Source organism: Lissotriton helveticus, chromosome 3_1 (genome assembly GCF_964261635.1).
Source record: "Lissotriton helveticus chromosome 3_1, aLisHel1.1, whole genome shotgun sequence".
In the NCBI taxonomy this organism is placed as follows: Eukaryota; Metazoa; Chordata; class Amphibia; order Caudata; family Salamandridae; genus Lissotriton; species Lissotriton helveticus.
The window spans coordinates 23,662,980-23,672,846 of record NC_136061.1 but is presented as its reverse complement, the minus strand read 5'-3'; positions in this window follow the sequence as shown (position 1 = coordinate 23,672,846).

Genomic DNA, 9,867 nt, shown 5'->3' with positions numbered 1-9,867 from the left:
TAGTGACTCTAACTAGTCATAATGAGCTCTGTCATATCTGGCTAACAATGCCTGTGTGGTGGCGATACGCCACATGTTTGCTGCTTGAGACGCAGTTCTTTTCCCTGATGCGTTAAGTAACTTAGACTCTTTATCTGGTGGTGCGGCATCACCCGATGTTTGCGAGTTTGCTCTCTTGCGTGCGTTGGAAACTACAAGTGAGTCTAGTGGTACCGGCCCTTTAGCCCCTTCGATGCGGGGCTGTTTCCTCCGCTGTGCTGGGGGCCGGGTGAGGCACGCACAGCGCCCTCATGCTCATGACGAGGTCAGCTCGTCATGAGCTACGGCGCTCCGGAGCTCATGACGAGCTGAGCTCGTCATGGCCACACCAGTTCCAACGCTCAGCACTGCAGGGGAATCAGCCCAGCATGCGAGCATTCCACGGAACGGGCGCGGTCATGACGAGCTCAGCTCGTCATGAGCACCGGAGCGCCGTAGCTCATAACGAGCTGAACTCGTCATGAGCGCAGAAGGGGTTAATGTATGCTGGGTCGGAAGGGGCAGCTTTATATTTTTTCTCTATACGAGGGTTAACGACCCGAGTTCTGACTGGGTCTTTGAAGAATTCAGAAGCTTGCTTAATCACTCCCTTAAGCATTGGTAAATTGGATGTGGACCTTTGTACATTATCAAAGGTATCCATTAGGAAGTCTTCCTCTACAGGGTCTGTATGTATGTCTACACCATGATATTGTGCAGCCCTGTGCATTAATTCGTTAAATCCTATAGTGTATTTTGGTGGGGAAGGCTTTGAGGGGTACAAGTCATCCTGAGGGACATTTGGGACATCTGGAGTGGTATAATCATCCCATGGGTCAGGTGATCCTGTAGGCGTGGCCGGATCAGGTATGTTACCCCCCATATCATCAGAGCTATCATCCCTGTTGTTATCATCTTGTACTATAGAGGATGCTGGGGAATGCTGTGGTATGGGAACATGTGGTGATGGCATAGGTGGAGGAGAAGGGGAAGGCAGTCTTAAAGGCGAGGTAGCCATGTCCTTCTTCTTTGCACGCGGAGCTGGTTTGTCCAGTGGTCGCTTCTTTGAGGCCAAAATCAACTTTCCAGTGATTGGGTCTCTAGCCAGAGTCTTCTGAGCAGGGTCTGGGTAAGATAAGTCTTCTGCTGGAGTCCGATCTTTTGGTGCGGGTGAAGGTTTGCGCACCGAAGCAGGTTGTTTTGGTTTTTTGACAATGTCCTTTGTTGGGGAAGCAGGAGTCTTTTTCGGCTCCGAAGGTTTTTTTGGCTCCGAAGGTTTTTTTCGGTTCCGTTGGTTTTTTGGGTTCGGTATTGTTTTTGGAAGCGACGGTTTCTTTGGTTCCGGTTGTTTTTTTTTCGGTTCCGGTGGTTTTTTGGAATCCGAAGCGGCTTTGTTTGGTTCCGACCTGGGTTTCGGTGCCGAAGGAGTAGTGGGTTTCGGCGCCGATGGTTTGGACGTCGGCGTAGCCGGTGTCGTCGTCTTTTTCGGTGTCAGTAAGTTGAAGTTGGTGCCGGCACCATGGGAAGGCTGACTCGAGCTTGAGTCGCCTGAAGGCTTAATTGGCTTCTTAGCCGGGCCCGAAGGTGGGGCAGTAGAAGTGGAGTGTCGGTGTGCACCCGAGTCCGAGGGCGAGGGTGTGATCGGGGCCTTCTTTGGGTGTGTCGAGGAAGGGTTGGGGTCGACGGTCTTACTTACGACCCGCTGCACTGGAGTGATGTCCTCGACTTCGGAATCTACTTCTTCCTCTTCTTCGGAATCGCTGTTGACGTCGTGTTGTTCTGGGACGTTGACGCCTTCCTCAAAGACATCACTATCTCTTATACAGCTCCATCACTTCCCTAATGGCGAAAAACAATCTGGGGATGGAGTCGATGCCCATGCGCAGAGGAGTCACCTATCTTCCAAAGACTTTTCTACAATAAAACAAACTGCAAACATCCGGGCCCAACACTAGGTGGCAATCTATGCATAGTGTGCAATCTGCAGCTCGTATGCCTCGAACAAAAGCATTTCTTTGATTTTCATTTTCGTTGTGAAAGGAAACGTTAAGAAATGCGTGATAAATGTAGTTTTACATGTTTAGATACTTTTTTCATTGTCATTCCTTTGTTATAAAAAATTGCGGTGTCATGGTATCTGCAGACAAAAAAATGTGTGGTGATGGTATGCAGTGTTTTCATGCAGAGAAATGTCATATATTCTGTATGAGCAGCAGCAGCTGCCTGAAGCTCAACTCAGAGAAGACAGAGGTCCTCGTCCTCGGACCCTTCCCCTCTGCATAGGACAACACCTGGTTGCCCACCGGCCTCAGCAGCCCCCCACCAAGGACCACGCCTGAAACCTCGGCATTGTACTCGACTCTTCCCTCGCCATGACTCAACAGGTCAATGCCATCACCTCCACTTGCTTCAATACCCTCCTCATCCTTCGAAAGACTTTCAAATGGATCTCCCCCTAATCAAGAAAGACCATCACCCATGCACTCATAACTAGCAGACTGGACTACGGAAACACCCTCTACGCCAGGATCAACAAGACTCTGCTCCACAAACTCCACACCATACAGAAAACCACAGCCAAACTCGTCCGCAGCATCCCTCGACACAAACACATCTCCCAACACCTGCGTAAGCTCCACTGGCTCCCGGTCCAGAAGAAAGTCATTTTCGAAATACTCACCCACGCCTACAAATGCCTCCACAACACTGGACCCCTATATATCCTTAACGATAGAATTTCCTTCTACGTACCCAAGAGGAACCTCCGGTCCGCCGAACCCCTGCACATCTTCAGAGCAACAACTGGTGGAAGAACCTTCTCCTACATTGCGGCTAAGACCTGGAACTAGCTACCGATCAAAATCAGATGCGCCCCCACCCTGCACATCTTCAGGAAGACCCTCAAGACCTGGCTCTTCGACTGATTGGAGCTGCCTCTCCCCCTTCCCCCTCCCCAGCGCCTGGAGACACTCACGGATTAATAGCGAGCTTAAAACTCCCTGATTGATTGATTGTGCAAATCAGCATCGGGCGCCCACTGCTTTCTAATACAGTCTGCCGGTTTCTAAAAGATGCTGCAGGCTTGAACCAGGAGGCTTGACGAATACAACCAATGGCTGGGCAGGTTTGGTTGGATAGTTGGGGGGACACCTGGGCACCGCCACCTGGGCTCCCCAGAGTCGGGGGCGAAACATGCAGGGGGACCTATTGGTGTTGGGTTTTCTCAGCAGGTTCTGATCGCGGTCAGGGGACCCTTCAAACAGAGGCTGCAGGTGTTGAGGAGAGGTCCTGGAGAGGTCAGTCACTGATGCAGACGAGGTCAGGATCGCCGGGGAGACTTCACAGGATAGGTGAGTCAATGGAACTTGGGTCGTGTGCAGGGGTCGCGGATCTGCCTGGATCCGGAGTCCTTGAAGTTGGAGTTTCTTTGTTGGACAATCCGTGTACACGAGAGAAAAGAGTCTTTGTTAAAGTCAGCTCAGATCTCTGGAGTGGTGCTGGCTGCAGGACACTCTGATTGCTTCGAGCAGGGTCGTTGGAAAGGAAGACAGGGCGGTAGGGCTTAAGCGGCGTCAGTTGTCATCTTGGCCCTTGCTGAACAGCTCTTCAGTCCTTATTTGTAGGTCGTCATAATCTGGTTTACTGGTTCAGGAAGGCCCCTAAATACTGCCTTTAGAGGATTTTCAGGGGCAGAAAGGGCAAAGGCCAATGGACTCCTGACCTTGAGGCGAGTACACCCCATAAATGCCAGCCTCCAGTAAGAGGGAGCATTTCCCTAAATCCTATTGGCTCTTTCCCCAACTTCAATTTTGTGCTTCACCTCATTTCCCTGAACAGAGGACTGGGGGTTCGCAGAGGTGGGCACACCTAACAATTGTGGGTTTCCTACCTTTCTTCCCACCAAAAGGGTCTGGGATAGGAAGGGGGCCTCCTCCAGCTACAGGAGAGGCTGAGGGAGGTAACCAAAGGGCGTTGAGCCCTTTGAAACTCACCGCCTCGGATTACCCATTCTGGCTGGGTGGGGGTGTGAAGCCCCCCACCCAGCACAGGCTTTGCTCTGGGCGCTGGCTCTCACCCCATGTATCCAGAACAGTGTCTAAAGGCAACAGGCTGGCCCAGACCAGTCAAGAAATGCACTAGAGCTGTTGGCTTTTCAGGGGACCCCTGAGTTAATTTTTTATTAAATCCATTCCTACATCAGGGTCGGTTTATTATTATGAGTAGTTTGATATCAAACACTCCTAGGTTCACTGAAACCATGATAGACCTTGTCAGTTAGATGCTTCCCATGCCGCACAGCTCTAACCGGTAGCTGTTGCCCCCTGACCCTTCCAGGTCCATAGTTTGCAGCCCTCCTCCACCCGCAGGCACCCGCCTGCGCCTCATCCCTGGTGGGCAAGTGGGGAGCATCTCTGCTCTGCTGCTGCTCTGTCCTCTGTCTTATGCCTTTCCTGCTCATCTGCTCATTTTTTCACTTTCTTTTTTTCTATTTTATGCTTTCTTGTCTCTTTCTCTCTTTTCTCCTAAATGCACCTATTCTCGCTGCTCGTCCACTGACCCCCCCCAGCACTGTCTTCCCGCTTTCCGCCTCACAGCTGTCCAGCCCTCCCCAACACTATTTAATGGCAGCCGCTGTGCCGCTGCACCGGTGGAGCGTCAAAGGCAAGCCTGTCAGTGCCTGTCGAATCCTGGTCCGCACCCGGCGCCACGGACCCTGTTCCCTAGACCATCCACCACTATGACTCCAGTGCCCTTCACAGTGGATATTCCACCGCCTGCTGCCTTGCATCAACGAAGAACACCCAAGGACCATTCACCTGCAACTGCACCTTCGCCAGCCTCGCACACCAGACCCACCGACCGCATGACCCACAATAACCGGACCTAACCACCTCAGATGCATCCTAGTCAACTGCTCCCTCAAAAGTCACGCTGTGGAGATCTGAGATATACTCGACTCCATCTCCCCGACGTCACATTCTTCACAGAAGCCTGGATGAACTCCACCTCATCTCCGGACATCGCAACCGCCATTTCCAACGGCTACAAAATTATCCACAAGGACCCCGTCAACTGACCGGGAGGAGGCATCACCATCATACACAAAGACACCCTCTGTCTCACAACCAGCTCCAACAATCACTCACCCGACATGGAGCACCGCCACTTCCAGATCCAGACCAACCCGAACGCCACCTTCCGCGGCACCCTTGTCTACAGATATCTTGGACCCCGCCTCCTCTTCAGCGAAGCCATATCGGATGTCATTGCTCACCACGCTCTCGCCTCAACAGACTACATCATCCACAGCGACCTCAATTTCCACCTGGACAACCTTGAAGACTTCAACTAAGTATGGGCGAATTTTGCGGATCTGCGATCCGCAAATTCACGCGAAATCGTCAAAAAAATCCACGAGTTCGTGAAAAAATTCGCAAACTCGTGGATTTGCACAGAAAAGATTGTTTCTTGATGTGCAGGGCCAAATGGGCGGAGCTTCTATGCGTGTTCACATGCCTCTTGTGTATAAAGGGTCAGAGAGCGAGTAGGGCATCATATGAGGAGAAAGCAGCCTCCTGGTGACAGGAATTACACGGGGATCACGCTCGAGAAACTGATGGATGCAAAGACCTCCCCGAAGTATTACAGCTAATTTTCGGCGGCAGAGACGGAGATAAAGCACACTTGCCCAGCCGCGACCGTGCTCACTAATGTTTTGGGCTGATTAAAACGTTACAGAATTTGCGCTTCAACTCGGGCACCTGATAATCTGTAAGTGCTTCCTGTTGAGGTTTAAGTGTTGTGACAGGAGCCTCGTGCCAGAATGAATCCTGCCCTGCATATTTTATCCACGAAGATGCCACCGTTTTGTGCAATACCTCTACTCAACTGGAGTACTTTCTACTGGCTAATCAGTAAGTGCTACCTCGTTGGGTAAATGCATAGTGCTTTTCCTACACTGCAGCTGCGAAAGGGCCAGAATATTTGCCTCCAGTGACCGTGTGTGCCTGGAACTTTGGTCACTTGAGTGAGCTGGCCATAAAAATTAAAAAAATCCGCCAGCGAGTGAATTTGCAAATTTTCAGCAATTTCGCCGAGAATCCGTGAATTTCGCGAGCGGAACGGATTTTTGGCCCATACTTAACTACAACACCTCATCTCTAATGGAGAACCTCACCACCATTGGACTGAAACAACTCATCACCTCTCCAACCCACTCAGCATGACACATGAACGACCCCATCCGCACTGCAAGTATCAACATCTCACATCTCCATCAACCACACTGGAAGGGCACCACGTCCATCGCAATTCTCACAGATCCTGGAACAAGGTGATTGAAGACCAGCTTACCACCTCTCTCAGCAAGACCCCACTACTCACAACCAAGTACACCAACACCTCAGCACGCAACCTCGTCGCTGGATCTCTTACTACGCCAACACATTGGCCCGATCAGGAAACCCTTCAGGCAAACAGCCCTCCAAGAAAGCCAGCTAATTCTCCCCTGCCCTCCAAGAGTCCAGGCGCACCAGCACTCGGTTCAAGAAAATATGGAGGAGCAGCAAGATCACAGCAGACAATGCAGACTTCAAATCCGCCGCCACCACAAACGTCCACCTCATCAGGACAACAAAGAAAGCAGCCATCCAGGAACGCATCAACGCCAAAGCACACAACAGCAAAAAACCCTTCGCCATGGTCAAAGAATTGCTAAACCCAGTACAGAGACAGCAGACATTCCAACAGCTCAAGATCTCTGCGACAAGCTCACCGTCTTCTTCCACCGCAAGGTCAAGGAGATCTACGACAGCTTTGCAACCTGAGACCCACCCACACCACCACAACCAATGGCTCCAAGCCCCTGCAGACCATGACCAGCTGGACCATCCTTACGACTGACACCGCCCTCAGGATGATGAAGTTCTCAGACCTCTGTCTGCACCGCATCTTCAAAAGAGCAGGAACCTCCATCACACCTGGACTCCGCCGCACCATCAACTGCTCCATCGAGTCTGCAACCTTCCCAGAAGTCTGGAAGCACACAGAGATCAACCCCCTACTAAAGAAACCCTTTGCAGATCCAACGGAACTCAAGGAATACAGAGCCATCTCTCTACTCCCCTTCCCTGCCAAACTCATCGAGAAAGCCATCAATACCTACTCTGAGTTCATCGAAGCAAACAACATCCTGGACCTCTCACAATCAGGCTTCAGGAGCAACCATAGCACAGAGACAGCTCTCCTCACTGTGACAGAGGATATCCGCACACTCCTTGACCAAGGCGAGAATGCTGCCCTCATCCTCCTGGACCTCTCAACCGCCTTCCACACCGTCTCCCACCACACCCTCTGCACAAGACTCCACGACACCGGCATCTGCGACAAAGCCCTAGAATCAATCCGCTCCTTCCTCACCAGCCGAACGCAGAAAGTCAAACTTCCACGGTTCAACTCAAAACCTACAGACATCAGCTGCGGAGTGCCCCACCAGCTTCTACATCTACATGGCCCTGCTTGCAGCCATAGTAAGAAGCCACAGGCTAAGCATAGTCTCCTAGGCTGACGACTCCCAGCTGATTCTCTCTCTCATAGATGAACCCACAGCCACCAAGTGCAATTTCCAAAATGGGATGAAAGCAGTTGCCACCTTTATGAAGGACAGCTGCCTCAAGCTTATTTCAGACAAGACCAAAGTTCTCATCATGGGCCCCTCGCCTTCCACCTGGGAGGACTCTTTGTGGCCTGCAGCGTTCCCTTCCACTCCCTCATTCCCCCCACCCCCCAACAGACCATGCACGAAACCTCAGTATCATCCTGGATTCCTTGAGCTCAATGAACCGCCAAATCCTTTGGCTGTCTTCCAGCGGCAGGGAGAGGAACACAAGGGGAATAGGGCAGTCATCCTGCTGAGCCAGAGCGTCAGGTCCTGCAGACCGAGGGCAGCGCCACCAGCCGTACTCTTGCATGTACCATGCATCAGCTGCTTACCCACTCCCAAACACCCATGAAGGACTAAAGAAATTCTCAAAATACAGATATAAAAAAAGTATCAACTTTTATTTATATTATTCATAAGCAGAGTAAGACAATCTCTGAAAAATAGAGGAAATTAAAAAAAATTGAGAGAGATGCAGATCCATAAAGCCTCCAACTTATTATTGCCTCTGTGGATGCAGTCACACAGAGGGACCCAGGATTGAGGGTTATCTCAGGACTTGCACAGTGAGAAAAAGTCCTCGGGTGGACTCCTGCGGCTGTGCATTAGATGAGCGAGTCGACTCCTGCGGTGGTGCCTCAGATGAGCGAGTCGACCCCTGCGGTGGTGCCTCAGATGAGCGAGTCGACTCCTGCGGTGGTGCCTCAGATGAGCGAGTCGACCCCTGCGGTGGTGCCTCAGATGGGCGAGTCGACTTCAGCGGTGGTGCCTCAGATGAGCGAGTTCACTCCTGCGGTGGTGCCTCAGTTGAGCGAGTCGACTCCTGCAGTGGTGCCTCAGATGAGCGAGTTCACTCCTACGGTGGTGCCTCAGATGAGCGAGTTCACTCCTACGGTGGTGCCTCAGATGAGCGAGTCCACTCCTGCGGTGGTGCCTCAGATGAGCACTATCCGGGGGGCTAGAAGGAGAAGCGGATGAAGCGTGGGCTACACAAATGTGACTAAAGGAGGTTTTTCAAGATGGGTTGGCACTGCAAATAGGGATCCTCGGATCGTGGGGTTGTCAAAGGTGGTTGCGAGAAAGGCACATTTCCAGGACGAGAACTGGGACACAAACCCTTCAATGGGAAGCTAGAAGGTCGGCATCCTAGGTCAGGCTCTTGAAGAGAAAGCTACAAGTACCAGGACAGAGGCAAGTGAATTCCTGTACAGGTACTGGAAGATTGATTAAAAACTAGACACTAGGAAATAAATACCACAGTTACAGACTAGAATAACAAGATCTAAACACAGCTGACAGAAAGGGATAACAGGATAAGCAATAAAAGAGTGAAAGCTGGATTCAATGGTAGGGTGAGAAAGATGAATCTATTGAAAGAACTGGTAAAGCTGGATCCACTGATAGGGCTGAGACCGATGGATCCATTGATAGGGCTGAGACAGATGGATCCACTGATAGGGCTGAGACAGATGGATCCATTCATAGGGCTGAGACAGATGGATCCAGTGATAGGGCTGAGTCAGATGGATCCACTGATAGGGCTGAGACAGATGGATCCATTGATAGGGCTGAGACAGATGGATCCAGTGATAGGGCTGAGACAGATGGATCCAGTGATAGGGCTGAGTCAGATGGATCCATTAATCGGGCTGAGACCGATGGATCCATTGATAGGGCTGAGACAGATGGACCCATTGATAGGACTGAGACAGATGGATCCACTGAAAGGGCTGAGACAGATGGTTCCATTGATAGGGCTGAGACCGATGGATCCACTGATAGGGCTGAGACCGATGGATCCATTGATAGGACTGAGACAGATGGATCCACTGAAAGGGCTGAGACAGATGGTTCCATTGATAGGGCTGAGACCGATGGATCCACTGATAGGGCTGAGACCGATGGATCCACTGATAGGACTGAGACAGATGGATCCACTGATAGGACTGAGACAGATGAATCCACTGACCGGGCTGAGACCGATGGATCTATTGATCGGGCTGAGACAGATGGATCCATTAATCGGGCTGAGACCGATGGATCCATTGATAGGGCTGAGACAGATGAATCCACTGACCGGGCTGAGACCGATGGATCCATTGATCGGGCTGAGACAGATGGATCCATTAATCGGGCTGAGACCGATGGATCCATTGATAGGGCTGAGACCGATGGATCCATTGATAGGG